The sequence below is a fragment of the Peromyscus leucopus genome, chromosome 14, assembly GCF_004664715.2.
Source record: "Peromyscus leucopus breed LL Stock chromosome 14, UCI_PerLeu_2.1, whole genome shotgun sequence".
In the NCBI taxonomy this organism is placed as follows: domain Eukaryota; kingdom Metazoa; phylum Chordata; class Mammalia; order Rodentia; family Cricetidae; genus Peromyscus; species Peromyscus leucopus.
In genome coordinates, this window is record NC_051075.1 from 60,333,179 (window position 1) to 60,352,916 (window position 19,738).

General features: G+C 36.7%; 1 pseudogene; it reads left to right on the forward strand.

Moving 5' to 3' along the window:
• Window positions 1-18,235: 18,235 nt before the first annotated feature.
• On the forward strand, window positions 18,236-18,349 carry LOC114699088 (annotated as a pseudogene).
• Window positions 18,350-19,738: the final 1,389 nt, after the last annotated feature.

Consider the following 19,738-nt stretch of genomic DNA (forward strand, 5'->3'; position numbering starts at 1 on the left):
TTACAACCCAGGATTGTGGCAGTGTGGTTTAGCTAAATGAAGACTTGGAAAAATAAGAGAAAGAAGTAACAATAAGCAAGCCAAAAGCCTGGTGTAGAAACAACCCATGATGACATAAAACACCCATAGTTACATCCTATGGACAAGTAATAAGCCATACCACTCCATCTAATAATGAAGTAAGCTGATGAAACTATTCATTCTACCACTATGGAAGAACAGTTGAGAGATGATTGATGTCTATCCAATAATAGCCATTTGGAATTCCATGACAAGCAATCCAGCAATCCATCCTTCTATCTCCAATAATGTAACATGGTCAGCTAGCATGCCCAGTACAAGCAACCACCTGACATATGTATTAGCGTTTCATTAGCGAATTAATCTACAAATATAACACTCCCCCATGATATTTTGATGCTTTTCAGTTCTAAAGAAGCAATTGAATATATTGAAATGCTCACTTGTGTCTAATTTCTGGGAATAGTAATAAAAGAATCATTCAGCAGACAAATAGTTTTACAAAACAGACAGAGTTATTAAAAACAAAGGTTTTTTTTTTCTTTCTTTCTATTTACTCTTGTCAGAAACTAGACCCTCTTATTCTTGGAGAGTAAAATTTCAGGATGCCTATGACGTATGCACCTGCCAACCTGCATAAAAGGAATTTTCAAGGGTCTTGAGATGCCTTAGAATTTGGATTCTCAAAGGAAATTAAAGTAATCTCATCTAAAAACTCTATTAATTCTAAACTCCCTTCTGATTAGAAGAAAGAAAATTAAATACCTTCAGATTGTTAGTATTTGGTAATGAATCAGCTCAGATCCAACACAGAAACTGGTTGCCTTATTCAATACATTTCATGGTCAATCATCTAGGAATAATTTAGAACTTAGTTTGAAAAAAATAATTAAGAGTGTTTTATGATGACACAACGCTCAGCTCCATGGTTCTTGTGATCTGTCAAAAGAATTGAGATGGGACACAACAAGTTTTAGGGAGACGGAGTTTGCTGCAGAGTGGAGGACAGTAGCATACTCAGGGAGTGACAGTGTTTAATTCAGAAGGGGCCATTAATGTGATTTACATTTTAGACAGGCATTTGACAATTTTTTTTCTTTTTTTTTTTAGAGACAGGGTTTCTCTGTGTAGCTTTGCGCCTTTCCTGGAACTCACTTGGTAGCCCAGGCTGGCCTCGAACACACAGAGATCCGCCTGGCTCTGCCTCCCGAGTGCTGGGATTAAAGGCATGCACCACCACCGCCCGGCCCTTAATTTTTTTTTTAATTTTTCCCTTTTGTTTTGTTTTGTTTTTCGAGACAGGGTTTCTCTGTGTAGTTTTGGTGCCGTCCTGGGTCTCACTCTGTAGCTCAGGCTGGCCTTGAACTCACAGAGATACTCCTGGCTCTGCCTCCCAAGTGCTGGGATTAAAGGCGTGCACCACCACTGCCCGACAAATTCTAAAGTGTCTAGATCAGCTTTCCTGAGGGCCATTTCTCTGTTCAGTGATTGACAGGCACATTTGGACTGATACCTTACAGAGGGAGCAACTTTTAGTCTTGGTTCTTTCTCAGGAAGTATCCTGCTATAATCTTTTAAGGTTTGGGGTTCCTGGAGCCAGATTTAGACAGCCTTCTTCAAATTACTGCATTGTTTGCTTTTCTCTTTGCTGTGATCAAATGTATGACAAAAGGTAACTTAAGGGAGGAAGAACTTATTTTGCTTACAGTTTGAGATGGTCTAATCAATTACGGCAGAGACAGAATCATAGCAGATGTGGGAGGCAGTTGGTCACTTTGTATCTGCACTCAAAAAGCAGAAAAGGGGCAAGCAGTGAGGTCAGACTAGAAAACCTCAAGGCTCACTTCTAGTTATCCACTTCCGTCAGTGAGGCTCTGTCTCTTCATTCACAACCTTCCAAACAGCACCAAAAACTAAGTCCAAGTGTTCAAATATATAACCCTATAGAGAACACTTTTCATTCAAAGTGTAGCGATGGTCTTTTCCTGCTTGTACCACAGCTGAATTATCCCTAGGCCTAGAGTACCATGGAAACAGAAAAATGGTGTAGTTTCTTACTATGTCCCAGTAATCAACATCTTGAGAGTTTTTTGGTTCAAATAAAGGGAACAAGCCCAATCTTGAGTCGTTGGCCTGTAATCTCAGGTACCTCCAAGCCTGGAGCAGGAGAATTACAAATTCAAAAGCCTCCTGGTCTACAGAGTGAATTCCTGGTCAACCTACACAACTTAATGAAACCCTGGCTCAGAATAGAAAATGAAAAGAGGAATGTGGAGATAGCTCAAATGTGATGCATTTGCCTTACATGCATAAGGCCCCATGACACAATCCCCAGTAGGACTAAAGAAAGAAGCTGATTAATATTTGTAATTCATATTGGTGACTAATCCTTTATTATTTAATGAGAAATAATTCTCTACTTGTGTACTTATTTGAAAGTTAAGTCCAGACTACATATCTAAACTGATTATTTTAAATAACTAATTATTTTGTCACAAAGTTCACCAAGATGCATTGCTAGAAATTCTGGGCCCTGGCAGTAGGATTAGAATCCATCCCTGGTGCATGAGCAGGCTTTTTAGAGCCTACTACCTATGATAGGACACTTTGCACAGCCTTGAGGCAGGGGGAGGGGCTTACATCTGCCTATACTAAATGTACCAGGATCTGCTGACTCCACATGGGAGGCCTTGCTTTCTTGTAGGAGGGAACGGGGTTAGGTTGGGGGTGGGAGGCTGGAGGGGCAGGAGGAGGGAAGAGGGGGATCTTTGTTTGGTATGTAAAATGAATAAAAAATTTTTCTTAAAAAAATTCTGATATCATATATTTAACCTGGGATTTTTTGTTTCAGGTAAACCAGTACTTATGTTTTTTGAGATTATACTATAATTACACTGCTGTGGGAAGATCCTTCTGTACACTGTGAATATGTGTTGCTCTCATTGGTTGATAATAAAAGCTGATTTGGCCTATAGTCAGACAGAATAAGGCTGGGCGGGAAAACCAAACAGAGATATTTGGAAATTAAGAAGGATGGGGTCTGAGCAGATGGAAGCCAGCCACCCAAGGAGCAAGATGCCAAAGGATGGGTAAGCCACGGGCCACATGGCAATACATACATTAATAGAAATGGGTTAATTTAAATGTAAGAGCTTGTTAGTAATAAGTCTGAGCCACTGGCCATGCATTTATAATTGATGTAAGCCTCTGTGTGGTAATTTGGGAAGTGATTGCCAAATATATTTGGGCATATGGAACAGAAAGCTCTGCCTCTGTTTATATTACACCATGCCCTGTCCCTTTCCTCCCCCCAACCCTCCCCATGCACCCCTAACCCTTGCTCTCTCTCAAATTAATAACCTGTATTTCTTTATTGTTATAACAGGTGTGTGTGTATTTATTATTAAATATAAAAATACAACCTTATCAGTCCATATGATGTTACATCTGATGTTACATGTAATGTCCATATAATTTATTTGATTTGACTTCTGAACACTTGGTATTGGACATCTAGTTGATTGCTACTCCCTGTAATCTTTCTTGGTGCTTTATTGCAGAACTATGATGGATTACACTTAGGAACATGGAGTTACACTGAGGAACACTAAGAGAATCACTACTGACCCAGACAAAGTAGGATAGATGATTGATGGTATTTGGAAATCTGGAAAGAATATGAAATTGATCTTGAATTCCTATTGTTATAATAGAAGGTCAAGATCTTCTTCAGCCTAATGTTCTCCCAACTGAGCTACTTCAGCCCGTCTCAGAAGGTCAGGAACTTCCTACAACATAAATGTTTGCTCAAAAGAATTGAAGACTAACTACATTGTGTATAATATATAAAAGATAGGCTACCTGTGAATGAATAGTAACAAATTTAAGTGCTTTCTTTTAGAAGAAAAGTTCATATATTTTAGGCCATGAGCAACTATTAATTTATTAAATATCTCAATTTCTGTGCTGTTTCTCAGTGTATTACAGTTGCGTTTTTAATTATTGGAAATTCACATTGGTAGTATCTTTTCGATTAACTTACACTTTCAACATCTTCAGTTATAACATTTATTTCTATCACTTCTTCATTCTCAGTGTGGAGCATAAGTGCCAGCACTTTCTAGGTACATTTATGACTTGGTTATTGTGAAGCTTGAATAATCTATTGGTTTTCTAAGAAAGGAAATGATGGTAAGAAAGGAAATGATGGGGGGGGGCATATCTTAAAATGGGATGTTTTCAAATCCATCTTTGAATAGGAGAAAAAACTGACAAGCCACCCAGTGAAAACACTTTGAGATATGTGAGGTTCTTTTGTTTTTAGCAATGTAATAAGACAATGTGCTTGGATCTCTCTAGGGAAAATTGAAATTCTATATGTGTTGATATTTCTATTTATTTTGCATGAGCCAGTTCTAAGTAAATAGCCAAGGGGCTTTAAGTTTGGTTTATTGCACAAAGCACATTCTCTTAAGTATGATATACTTGAGGGCTTAAAAAATATTTATTCCACATTTTCCCTTGAATTACTTGAACTGTCTTGAATTGCCAGTAAATTGAAGAAAACTTACAAATAGGTAGACAACTGTCTAGAGCCACTCAGGTATGTTATCAGAATTTTTTCTTGGTACATTTTATTTATTCTCTCATCACACACTAGAAGGTTTCACACATCTGACCTGAGGCAAGCAATCAGTTAGCAATGTACTACCAGTCTACATTGTTATAAACCCAAATAAGTAAATGGGAAATAGGAGTAGAATTTATGATGAAGATTTCCATTCCTCACTTCATTACTTTTGGTTTATCAAGGCAGGCTTTAAATGACTTCCCTACCTCTATTTCTTCCCAACTTTTTTTTCTCTTATAGCTATTGGCAGATTAATTTTCCTAAAACTCCATGTTGCTCATGTCATCTCATATTCAAGAGTCCATATGACAAAACCTTGCTTATGAACTGAAGAATATGCTTCAATTCCCCCCCCAGCTCTGCCTTTAATCACATCATCTATTCATTCATATCATGGGTCCTTAGGGACTCAAATGTGGTTGATAAGAAGACATCACCATAATAATTTGGGCTCTTTTCATTAAAGGCAGTCAGTGCTATCACTTCTTCCTTCTGTATTAATGACATCACTTGTTTTGATCAATACAGGCAGCAGGAGCGATAATGTGCATCTTAGAAGGCTGGTCTTCAAGGGCTTCATACATTATTTTGTTACCCTCTTGGTACATGGTATGGAGAATGTCCTATAAAAAAGATAGCCTAAACCAATAGAGGGTGACAGGACACACACAGAGGAAATGAGGAATCCTAGCAGAGAGCTGGGCCCAGTTTCCAGGCATGAATGAGATTATCTTGGGCCTTCCACTTCAGCTGATTCCACACTGAATCATAGCCACTACCTGAAGTCCCTATTAAACCAGCAGAGGTATTATCCCCCCAATACTTGATGATGGTGGTGGTGGTGATGATGATGATGATGATAATCATGATAACATGTAGTGTGTTTTAACCTTCTGATCACAAGCTGGTAGGATTTAGTAGCTTGTTATACAAAGAAGTCATTAATAAAGTAATCATGTACCAGAGACATTTTAAGTGTCAGATACCCAGTAGTGAAGCACCATGGGATAGTATGAACAAACATATTTGGTAGTGATTCATTTTTTTACAGACAAATAAGACAGGGGGATGTAAAAGATGGAATGAAGTTAAATGAGGCACAGTCTGGATTAACTACTTAAGAACTCAGGTAAAGTCAAGTCAATAAAAGTGTTTGTATCCAATAGCATAGTGTTAAAAATTTTGTTGTTGTTGTTGCTTGTATTTTAATGTGAGTGCTTCTAAGTGAGACAAATCCCTTTAACTTAGATGGTCACTCCCTTAGTTTTACCAATTTATGGTACTGACTCTTCATATGTTCATTCTCTCTATATTTGAAGCTATACTGAATCTGAATTTGGGGGGGGGGTTGTGAAATTTCTGCCACATAGATTATAATGTTTCTTTCTATGGCCAATAGCTCTGTTAATCTTTAAAACTTAGAAGTGCATTTACATCAATAAAGCCCTCATCCCAATCTCTGAAGAACATTTTCTCTCTGAAACTTTTAAATGTTTCTTTGGAGAACTAGAGAGAGATGGCTCAGTGCTTAAGAGCACTTGATGCTACTCCTGCTGCTGCTGCTGCTGCTGCTGCTGATGATGATGATGATGACAATAATGACGATGATGACAATGATGATGATGATGATACTAATGCTGCTGCTGCTGCTGTTGTTTCAGTGGACCCAGGTTGAATTCTTGCTATGGCACACCACATGGCTTGGCACTAGAAACTTGACAAGGCAATGAGGAAAGAACAGATACACTGACTCATGAACAGTAAAGTTGGGGTCACAGAGGTTGTGTGCATCCTAAGAGAATGACATCAACTACCTAGTAGCAACAACCTGGAAACTCAAGCACTTTTATTAAGTACAGATCAGGGGAAGGTGCAGGTGGAAGTTTCTCTCCCGCCTCCTTGTTCTCAAATACCTAACAGTCACTTCCCAAATAATTGACTCAGAGGCTTAATATTAATTCCAAACTATTTGGCCTATGGCTCAGACTTCTTACTAACTAGCTCTTACACTTAAATTAACCTATAATTCTTATCTATGTTTAGCCACGTGGCTTGGTATCTTTTCCCAGTGCAGCATCTTGCTTCCTCTGTGTCTGCCTGGTGACTTCTTACTCCACCCTTCCTCTTCCCAGAATTCTCTTAGTCTGGTCACCTGCTTATACTTCTTGCCTGGCTACTGGACAATCAGTGTTTTATTAAACCAAATTGAGTGACAAATCTTTACAGTGTACAAGAGCATTATCCACAGTAGGAAGAAGTAGGCTGATCTTGGTAGGAGGTCTATGTAGGCTAATAGTCTTGGGTTAGATTCAGTTGTTGATTTTTGTACACACTGCAAAACAAACATTTGCATTCAGACCATAGGAAGCCTTTTCCATCTCTCTGCACCTTACCCTGAGAGGAATGCTTTGCCACTTTTCTGTGGTTCTCAGTACTTGGTCCTAGACATGACCCTACACATGTCAACAACATACATTCACTTAGAACTTTATCTGCACTTTACATGTTCACTCAGGGCTTCATCAGGTTACCGCATGTCTGATCTATGAGATATCATATAACCATCTGTAACTTCAGTTTCAGAGAATATGATACCCTCCTCTGACCTCTGCTGACACTGTACATGTAGGGTGCATGAATATACATTCATGCAAAACACTCATACTCAAAATAAAAATCAAATAATACTCTCAACATAGTATAAAGTGTAACATGATCCTGGTGAACATTAGAGATATGAAGTATTTGGCTTAGCACAATTGAAACAAGTGATAGAAATCACCAGCAACAAGACTATCACACCAGAGTGGCCATCACTACCACCATCATTATTAAAGCAATCATCATCACCATCATGATTATCAATATGATCAACACTATTTTTACCACCAGCTTAATCAGTGTCATCATCATCATTATCATCATCGTTTTTATATTTGATTAATTGTTGCTCAAATATTAATTTGCTGACTCTTGGTGCCAGTTGCTGTGGTGGGTACTGGACAGACAAAAACTACTTATCTCAATCTAAGAATTATATCATCTACCTAGGATGAATGTTCACAGTCAACAAAACACTAGGATTGCAGTACTTGGAGTACTGTCCTCGAGCCAGTGATTTGGAGGATCCCTTGTTAACCTTCTTTAAGTCATGGCTTTTTATATGAGGCTAGCAATCCACAGGCTCATGTAAACATGTTCCTCATGTTCCCTTTCTTGAACAATGTTTCTATAATTATATGTAATAAGGAGTCCATTTTTTTTCTTTTCCTTTAATTTTCAAACTGCTACAGACAAAGATTTTGATAAAAGGCATACTAAAAATTAATTTCTGGTGATGTTAAATCTGAAAGAATGAAATATAAAACATGAGATCTAGCTTTTATTATTACATTCAACAAAAATGAATTACTTTGCCAACTATCTATAAAATGTCCAAATTTTTGCATCAATTTCTTGCCACTCAATAATAAAATATTCCCTACAAATTAACTGCAGACTGTTGGCTATATAGTACATATTAAGAAAGTATTTTCTTAATTTTCATGATTCCAGAATACCATCATAAATAAACAAATAAGCAGGGACAGATACTCCTTATTTATTTTTGTTTTTATATTTTCTGTTCCTAGAGATGGAGCCCCAGACCTCAAACATGCAAGGCTTTGTTCTGTTCTCATTCTCTGGTAACAAGCTAGGATGGCAAGACTGTTCTTAGTTATTTAGTAATTGCCTACACAATGCCTTAGTTTCACATATTTATTAAGCATGGATAATAAAAGCATCTAGTTTCCAACGTTCTTTTAAAGATTTAGTGAACTAATTCTTAGAACATATTCTGGCACCTGTAGGCAGTCAATGAAAGTTTTCCAGTATTATTATTATCAACATAAAGCTTGCACATCCAGCTCATATCCTTTCAAGACATCGGAATCCTTTATAAAGTCAGTATTGCATCTCCTGCTTGGTGGATTAAAGAAACGTGGCATATTCCAACAGAAACTACAGGCAGCAACTTTACCTGCTACAGAATGAGATAATTAGATGAATGGATGCACTAGAATACATTTTTCTTATTTTGCCATTTTCTACTTTATTTGAAAAGGGTAGATTTAGAGAAATTGGCAGCAGTGCTGCTGAGAACACAGCTTGATAGAAATATATCATGAACAAAGCTATATAAAGTCAGTTTTTTTATTTGTCTGACTCTCTCAGATACATGGTTACTGATGCCTACCTAACAAGGAAGACTAAAAAATGCACATAGAGGGAGCTTGTGGAATCTATAGGCAGGATGCCATTAGTTTGAGTGTCATTTTCTCCAGCCCTAGGTAAAAGCAACTGTCTGATTGAAATCCTTTCCCTGGAGTGAATAAAGCAGGAGGAAGTGGAGAAGCTGAGCTGATATTCAAGCTTGCTTCCAGGTGGGAGAGGTCAATAAGGGTAGACACAAAGCACTCTCCAAGCCAGAGCCAAACCACTACCTCCTGTAAATATGCTTTCTTTGCAGCTGTCTCTATATATTTATCAACCAAATAAAAAGGCAATGTGCAGAGGTAATGATCCAGCAAGACCTCTGTTTTCCTCACAATGCCAAACTTCCTTAACAGCTCTTTAAGTTTTTACATCTGGAATATGTAGTTCTTAGGGTTTTGCTTCAATAATGCACCCCGTTTTTGATTTGCTGAAGCAAGGGTCAGGAAGCTATTTTTGTAAAAGTGGAACTTGGCAGGCTAACTAATAGTCTCTGTTGCAAGTGCTCAGTTCTACTACCATGGTACAACAGCAGCCATGAATTATACCCAAAGTAGTGGGTAGAGAAAATTTATTGATGAAAACAGAGACTTGGTAGATTTGGTCCTTCGACCAGTTAGTCAACCTCTGTTAGAAGGTATAGAGAGTATGAATCTAAATGTTTGGAAATGTTACAGAGATGGATTTGGGCATTGAAGATGATGATGAAAATTATTTGGATAGTAGGTAAACACTGAAAACTGGAATCACAGATATGGGCTTTCATGAAATAACTCCTTTTCTCAAGTTGTATTACTTCTGTACTATTAAAAAATCTGGATGACATTTTATTATGTATTATGCTCACTTCAGCATAGACGGTCTATTTCTACTCATGATGTATTTTCCATATTGAAGAAGATTGTCCCACTCTCTTTCCTCAACTGATTTCTCTCAAGAAATAAAAGCATTGGTTTAATCTTATTTGTGATTCTGAAATGAAAGATAATAATGAACATGTATATGTCAATCATTTCTTCTGCTATTATATTTAGGAATGATTTCCTACTGCCTCCTTTTATTCAATGCTTCTAAGGAGAGGGGAAGTTCTGACATGGCTTTTCAAGGTTGCATAGTAAACCTCATGGAGCTCAAATGCTTAAATATATTACCCATATCCTTAAATTCATCTTTAATCAATAATGGAGTTATTTTGATCCCATTAGTTTACTCTTTTGACTTTTTTCTCAATTAGCTTAGAAGTTTAGAACTCAGCTGAGAAAGACAGTCTATAGTAAACTGACTATATGATTTTCTTGGTAAAATTAAAGAATTGGAAATTGGTAAGGGTGAGTAATATTACATAGATGATAATCAGGGGTATGGTATCACCTTCTGAGACAAGAGGTCTGAAACCAGATTATCGGGGGAGAAACATCTGAATTCATCTACAAAGGAGTAAGAAGGCAAAAGAATGAGAATAAAGCTGAATATCTCTCTGAACATAGGTAATTGCTGGTGCAGTCACTTGGATAACAATTAGTAGCATTACTGTATGCCAGGGCCAGTCTCACTGAAAATGTGGACAGAGAATGAGGTGAGAGATAATGTGGAAGAAGCAAGAAGGAGCTAGTAATTAAGGTGCTTATATTGTTCAGCTCATTTTAGAACTACCCCATTATGTAAAGAGCAATGGAGAGCTATATATTTTAATTTTCCATTAGCATATATTACTCATATAAAATAGTGGATTTAATTTTCATATTTTCACACACATGTACAATACGCTTTCATCATATTCACCCCCTTCATTTTCTTATCCTCCTTTGCCACCTGATGGTCCCCTTCTCCCTTCAAATAGTACCTGCTACTTTCCTATCTTTTGGGTATCAAATACCACACTCCCACATTTAAACTAGCATCCAGCTCCTGGCCATTTTTTTTTTAATCATATTTACTCTGTGTTGTTCTTCATGTCAGCACTGTCCTTAGTCTTTCTGTGATGGATCAGAAGCTCACTTGTTACACTCTGTCCCTCTAAATAAGCAATTCTGGTATGTTCAGAGCTGTGTAGTCTGTATTTGTTATGATGCCATTGATTCAGATCTTAGTAGAAATGTTTCAAAAGTAAACATTTATGACATGAATGCATCTATGACATATTTAGTAGCTGAATGTTACACAAAGCATGTAGGGATTTGATCAATGAACGAAGTAGCAAACAGCAGCCCAGGTCTCCCAGATTCTATATTAATCACTTTCTATTCACTAGAGAAAAAGACTTGGTTTGGGTCAACCTAGAGGAAGACTGTGCTTAATTTTAGAGAAGGGGGGTTTGATGTGCTTTGGTTAAAGCATCTGAGGGTAGGATTCAAGCCCTGATATATCAGAGTAAAATCAGCCAAGTGTCTTCCAAGAGGTTTAAGTTCAAAAGTTCAGAATTAGTATGACGTCTTTGTCATTATTACTTTCACAATTCTTTTTCTCTCCACATCTTTAGTGTTAAGTCACAAGCACCATGAATGTGAATGACTCTCTTTTCCACATACTCTCAAATGAGGTTATAGTTTCTCATTTTATAAGCCGCATGGTCTTTGTGCTTTTTTTAAATGTGAGACTTATATGATGGACAAATGACAAGACAATTAATTTTACCTTAAATTTCATTTGAAACTATTGGAATCCAAAATGATGCTGCCAGAGAAATACTTTGTAAGTCAGATATTGGGTATGAAAATTCAGAACCCCAGTATTCCCAAACAATCATGGTGTGTGGCGCCAGGGACCAAAGTGCTCAGTTTTTTGGCTGGAAGAGTCTTGGAGAGAGGTATGAGTCAGTCAGTCAGTAGCAGTCTTAAGTTCAAGGATATAGATGTCTTTCCAGCCTACTACTGCTTCTCGTATATGCCTTTTGTTCTTACTTTGTTCTTAATTAAATCTTAAATATAGGGAAAAAACAAAAAAATTAAACACACTTGAGGGAATAATAATCCATGAATGATCAATAATAGTAGACATTGAAGGAAAAACATGATTTTTCTTTGATACATTTGACAACAACAGTGTTAAATATTCACACAGGCTGACTTACCCTATGCTCTGTTTTCTATAATAATATGCATTTTACATCTCAACAAAATTATCCAATATTCAAATGAAACAAGACATATGTGACAACAAAATCTTTTTTATTCCTGGAAATATCTCAAGAAATACGTAATTTGACACACTTTGACCCAGACTAGAATAAATGATTTTGTGAAGACTTTTATATTAAAGTAACTTGCAGCACTCATACCAAAAGCTTTTTTTGCAGTGGTTGGCAATTTATTCAGAGACCCACAGCCAATCAATGTACAGAGAGTAGGAGATGGGACAGCAAACACAAGATTTGGATTGAAACTTCCACACAGATGGGAGGGGAACTAATGAAGTCCAACTACTATCTGAGGTGTTACTGGCAACTTGGAGAGGGAGATGGGTGCTTGGAGAGGAAGAGATAGTTTTCTTCAAGGATTTGGGTTCTGAGATGCTACCCATGAATGAGTAGATGGTCCTACATCATACATATGTAGGCATGTAGGCAGCACTAAACCAGTCCTGTGTGTGTGTGTGTGTGTGTGTGTGAGAGAGAGAGAGAGAGAGAGAGAGAGAGAGAGAGAGAGAGAGAGAGAGAAAGAGAAAGAGAAAGAGAGAGAGAGAGATCACTTATAAGAAGTTGGGAGGGAATCACGGTTATGGTAGGAAGAGTAGAGGAGGAATTGGATAGGCAGGAATAAATGTTGGGTTCCATTGATACATGTTGCATTCATGATTACTATTAAATAATATATAAACAAATACAAATGAAGGAATAAACATTAAAAAATAACTTTCATGATATTGGAAATGTTGAGAGAGCTCTATGTGATGGCCAAAGTATCACTAAGATCCACTTCTCATTCTCAGTTCTGTATGAGTGCGTAGTGGTTGTTTACATTTAAAAACAAATGAGAGATTTCATAGAACAGATTGTAGTAAGGACAAAAATTTGGTAAAGTCAGTATTTTCATATCTCTAAGGAGTCTGAAGTTTTGAGGATCATGATTTTACTACAGTATTCTTTTAAATTCATCTTATTTACTTCTTATAACTATTAAACACTGGAAAATCCTTTCTTTATCTCAGCAGTTATGGCCTGTGGACGTTTAGGTGTCACTATTGAGATAATACTGCTTTAATTTTCAAACATGGGTTCGAAAATGAAAATCCAACTTCTTTCTCTCTCTTTCTTCCTTCTATCTGTGCTTCCTCCCTCCCTCCCTCTCTTCCTTCCTTCCTTTCTTCTTCTTCCCCTCCCTTCCTTCCTTCCTTCCTTCCTTTCTTTTTTCCTTTTGGTATGGTTTGGTTATCCAAAGGAAGAAGTTCAATAGCTTTGTTCAAAACAATATTTATTTTCTTTAAGTTGGATGTGGTGATATTGTGTTCCCCCAAAATATATCGTGCACCCTAATAAACTTATCTGGGGTCAGATAACAGAACAGCCACTAGATAGACATAGAGGCCAGAAAATGGTGGCACTCACACCTTTAATCCTGGTCTTCTGGAGGCAGAGATCCATTTGGATCTCTGTGAGTTTAAAGCCACACTGGAAACAGTCAGGCATGGTGACTCACACCTTTAACCCCAAGAAGTGAGCCTTTAATCCCAGGAAGTGATGACAAGAAGCAGAAAGGTATATAAGGTGTGAGAACCAGGAACTAAAGCCTGGTTAAGCTTTCAGGCTTTTGAGAAGCAGTTCAGCTGAGATCCATTTGTATAAGGACTCAGAGGTTTCTAGTCTGAGGAAACAGGATCAGCTAAAGAACTGAGAAGGTGAGGTAGCTGTGGCTTGTTCTGCTTCTCTGATCTTCCAGCATTTACCCCAATACCCAGCTCCAGGTATGTTTTTATTAATAAGACCTATTAAGATACGTGCTACAGTCTGAGTCTCATCAAAGCCACCACATATATGGGGCAGCTGTGAAGAACAAGAGTATTATCTTTGAAATTCCATTCTCTTATGATCACATCATATATATTACTTGACACATAAAGATTTGGCTAGAGTGGCCAGGTAGATGTCACAATCCTTTAATCCTAGCATTTGGGTAGTAATCTCTATGAATTTGAATTTAAGAACATCCAGAGTTATATATAGAGACCTTGTCTCAAGAAACACCACCACCACCAAAATACTTTGGCTAGAGAAGGAATATTTGATGATGGGACTTGGAACTTTGTTTTCTTGTAGACTACACTTAACCCTCCCATGATACCATCACTAAATTCATGGTTAAAATAAAACAAAACAAAATGTCTTTGAAACTGAGAAGACTAAGTAGAGAGAAGTATACTTCATATATCCAAGTTGTCACTTGTTACAAAGCAGCCTGATTACATTCTAGGATGAACAATGGCAGAAATGTTAATACTACTTTTCCTTATCTAATCTAATTTATACAATTCCTGAAATAAGAGTAGGTGCCCAGCAGCAGCTTTCAAAACTTGTGTTACTAGATTGAAAGCAACTGACGGTTTTCCTGAATATTGATTTTTTTTCATGCAAACTTGAAGAGAACATTTAATGCTGGAACACAGTGTCTTTTATTTTTTAAGGTGATGTATGAGTGTGACAGTGTGCAGGTGAGGCATGCTCTGCTCATGCGGGAACCAGGTATGGCTTATTGCTGTAAAGTTTTTAGAACTATAGTGATACTTTCTGTACTTTAAATATCATAGAATATTAAAAATACTGTTGTTTTCCAACCATACAATACCTAAGTCATTTGTTATGTAAATCGTCCATCAGTGAGAAAAGAATCTTTGACAGTTGAAAAATGAGGATCAAACCATAACACATAAATTGAAACAAAGAGAAGTCTGGGAATTGTGGAGCATGCCACTTGAATATTCAGTGAATACTGATCAGTATTTGCTTATGAGAAGATTATGCCAGACTGGGAACACAACCACTAAAGAGGATTAGATGCCTGGGTACTTGGCAGTCACATAGGGCCTTGATGTGTATTCATTCTACCAGCCAAACCAGAAACCGAATGGCTCATGGGACATTCATTGGGTACAGCACAAGGATGCTTTTGTCTTCAGAGTGGGGAAAAAACAAACCTAGAATAAACACTGTTTTCTTTAGTCCTCCCTAACCTGTGCTCTCTTCCCACCCAGATCAAACTGTTTCCAAGTAACTAACTGTGCCGCAGATGAAAGTGAAAGGATACCAACAGGAATAGAAGTGTCACTCAACAAGGAAAAAAATCAAAATGCCTGGCATTCGCAAAAATGTAACATCAATTTAAAGAGGCAGAGAAACATCACCAATAATAAAAAGTAAAGTCAAAATCAAGCTGAAACAGATGAAAATTTAAAACTAGACCAAAGAACAATTAGAAAGGAAATATAATCAGGTCAACTGCTGTGATAGGAAGGAGGGTGGAATTCTATTGAAGGTGAACATCTCAATCCCAGCATCATTCTACCTACCATGCATTCTTATATCTCTCTACTGGAGCCAAAAGGATGTGAGAGTGGCCTGGTTACTCAGTTTCTTCAGTTCACAGACAGGAAAGTCTAAGGATTTCCTCCACCTCGCAGAACCTCCAGCTGCTCCTGAGAATGAGTTTCAGTCTTTTAGAGTGAATGCTCTGTTGGCAGAGGACCGCCATTTCTTCCCTTGCTTCTCTGTTTTGTTTTTCTGCTTCCTAGTGGTAATTGGTATGGTCACATCTCAAATTAATGACTTGAACTCAAATCTTATCTTTGGGCTAAGCTCTGGAGTAATCTAAATCTGGATCGTGACTGTTCTCACATGTCATACTATACATCTAACTGAAGAGTTTAATGATGACAGAGAAGCAATGGACAAGTTGAGTCTGAATCCTCATGACTGAGACTCCAGGTTCATTTATTGATTTTTCTAAGTATTTGGGTAACTCATATACACTAATGATATTTCCCTTTACTTCATTATCTATATTAAAAAGTTGACTTCAACCCTTTCTGTTATGCCCTGTGTTGAAGCAATATGGGAGGCAACTGATAAGTAAGCTTTCTTTTATCTTCAATACTCCCATCCTCCAAAAACTAAAAATCATAAAATGTCCAAATGGCCTCTGAATTGAATGAAGCACCTGCTTCAGAAAAGGACTTTCACAGTAGCAAACTGTCAAATAAGACTCTGCCCATTCATTTTCATTTGGCTGTTCCCTAACTCTTTTACACCATAAAAATATTATTTCACTTATATATTTGCCCCACTTCATTTTTCTGTAGCCATCAGAAGTCTTTTTCTCCTTATATTGAAAATAGATTCTTTTCTCCGACCATATATCCTGATTACTGTGTCCTAACTCACTACTCCTCTCAGTTCCTCCCCAGCTCCCCTCCCATCCTTTTCTGTCTCTGCTTAGAGAGCAAACATGCTTCTAAGGGATAATGATAAATTATCGCAAAATAAAATAAGTTAAAGTCAAAACCATCACATAAGAGTTGGGCAAAGACAAACAAACAGAAGGAAAAGAGCCCAAGGAAATCCACAAAATTCAATAATGCATTAGTTCACACACCCAGGATTCTTATAAAAAAACACTAAACTTGAAGCCATAATATATATATATATGCAAGGACTTGGTACAAACCCATACAGGCTGTGTGCATGCTGCCTCGGTCTCTGTGAGTTCATATGAGCTTTGAACATGTTTATGCAGATGGATTTGTTTTCCTGGTATCCTTCGTTCCCTCTGCCTCTTAAACTCTTTCTGCTTCCTTTTTCCCAATACACTGGAAACCTTGAGATGAGACTCTTCAATTTATATTTGCCAACTTTCATTGCCTCATAATAAAATAATAATATTATTAAATTTTTGGGTTCCCCTTAGGAATGAATGCTTCATCAGTTTTTGTCATCTATGCAAAAATAAAGAGGAGATTCTATGTATAGTCACATGTAGTTTGGAGTCGGGGGAAACTGTCTCCAACCACAAAGGGCCACCTGTTGACAGAATGCACAGAGACTTTGTCCTGTGGTAACAAACAACTGATAGACATAGCCTCCATTTTTAAATAGATGATCTGGGAAATTCAAATTTTCTCAGGGTTTAGGAAAATAGTTTAGAACTTTTACTTGACAGAATATGTGTGCTTTGTATCAAAGGTTTGCTCTTTTTTAAGCTGGTATGTATTTATCTAGTGAAGTGTCATTCCGTCCAGCTGCCTGAAGTTATGTCCTGGAGGAAAAATCTTTTATAGGTTAGGACTCACTTATGCTCTCAAGTCCTGTATTAAATGTATACTTTTATTTAGATAGTATGAGAATGGTTTGTAAATCAACAAAATTCATTATTCTAGTAAATATAGAGAAAATAATATTGATTCTATCCTTTAATTATTAATAACTAGTAACTATGACCAGCAATTGTATTTCAAATCCTTTGAAGGGAGGTCATTTTTCCCTGACCTAATTTCAAAACCTTGGTAAAACTGCATGCTTTTTTCACTAATGGTAGATAAAAGAAGACCATTGAGCACCTAAACCCATGGACATAGTAACAATAGTGAACATTAATTTCCAACTAGACATTCTCAGAACACCTGTGGATAGAGTTTAAATGAGGGGCTGTCTCCATGAGGTTGGCTTGCAGGTATGTATGTCCATTAGGATATTGCCATAATTAAGTCAATTGTAGTGGGAAAACACAGCCCATTGTGGGTGGTACCATTCCCTAAGGTAGGAGTTTCTGAAATGTATAGGAGTAGAGATGGAGATGAGTAAAATAAACACATACGTGAGCATGTATGTCTTTATTTATTTCTTTTCTTTGTTCTGGGTGTGATGCCAGCTTTTTCAAGTTACTCCTTTGACTTTCCCAAAATGATGGGCTGTAACGTAGAATGATGAAGTAAAATAATCTTTTTTCTACCCTAAGTTTCTTCTTATCAGGGAATTTTGTCACAAATAAAGAAATGAAACTGGAACAGAAATTGTTGCTAAGGCATTGAGGTCATTGCTATGATAGACCTTACCGTGTGGTTTGTATGACTTGGATTGTTTCCTGGCATTAATGTTTAAACACTTGGTATATTGGGCTAAAATGAGGGTTTATAGGCTGGAATCATGGCTTACTAGAGTATTTTATTGCGAATTAAAGATAAGAATGCTCAGAGAAACATGGAACATTATATGCTGGCTTATGGGATTTTACAACAGGAACAGGGATATAAGTTCTTATTGTGATATTTTGGCTAAGAAACTATGTGTGATGATCAGACTGGGATTAGAGAATTAACTGTGACTGTTTAAGAGATCAGAAACACTTTGTATTAGAGAGAAGGTTAACGTTACCCTTGACAAGGGTCGAAAAGGCCATTGGGCCTAACAATGTACAGTTTAGACATTGACACCTACATTATGGCATCTAAACAGTATTTTTAAGTTCATACATCATTATCAAATAGGCTTTATCCCAAAAATACAGGGATAATTTGACATACATAAATCAGTAAATGTAATCCACCATAAAAAAAAAAAGATCATTTCATTAAATGCAGAAAAGGGCCTTTGGCAAAATCCAATAGCCCTTCATCTTAAGAGTCCTAGAGACATTAGGGTTACCTAGAACAGACCCAATATAATAAAGGCAGTTTGCAGGAAGCCCATAGTTAATATTAAATCAAATGGAGAAATATACAAAGCATTTTACTAAAATTAGAAACAGTACAAGGTTGTCCATTTTCTCAATATCTATTCAATATAGTGTTTAAAAGCTTAGCTAGAGAGATAAAGTCAATTGAAGGAGATCAGGGGGATACAAATGGAAAGTAAGAACCTATCCTATCTTTATTTGCAGATCATATAATAGTATATATAAATGACTCTAAAATGTTCAGTAGGAAGCTCCTATAGCCTAAAAACACTTTCAGCAAAGTATCTAGATTCAAAATTAACTCACAAAACTCAATAGCCCTTCTAAACATGAATGAAAAGCAGACTGTGAAAAAAATATGAGAAAAATAAAGACCTGTCACAACAGGTTCAAATAACTTAAAATATCTTGGGGTAACTCTAACCAAGTGAAAGACTTGTATCACAAAAATTTTAAGACATTGAAGAAAGAAATTGAATAGGATACCAGAAGATGGAAATATCTCTTATGCTCATTGATAGGAAGAATTAACAATAAAAATGATTATTATCAAAAGCATTCTACACATTCAATGCAATCCATATCAAAATTACAACATATCATTGATCCCGAAAGCAAAATTCTCAGTTTCATATGAAAACACACACACACACACACACACACACACACACACACACCAAAAAAGAAAAGCAAAACAAACAGAAACATATTTAAAACAATCCTGAATAATAAAATGAACTGCCAAAGGTTTTACTATTCCCAACCTCAAATTGTACTAAAGAGCCATAGTAACTAAAAACAGAATGACATTGGCAAAAAAAAAAAAAAAAAAAAAAAAAAAAAAAAAAAAAAAAAAAAAAAAAAAAAAAAAAAACAGATATGTTGATCATCGGAATCAAATTGAGAACCCAAATAGAAACACACATACTTGTGTTGTGGAATATTTGATCACACTGTGAACCTTGAGATTGCACTATTTACTTGAAAAACCTGCTTCTAGTTATGGTGTGGCTCAGCCTTAGCACACATCTTCAATCCAAGAGCATTCACCTTGAATATTGTAAACAGGATTAAAAAAGGATTAAAAAAAATAAACCATAGTCCAGAGGTGGAGCAAGCAACGAGTTAACAAGAAAAAACTATAGATAGTGAGAGGAAGTCAGGAGGATGGAGGGAG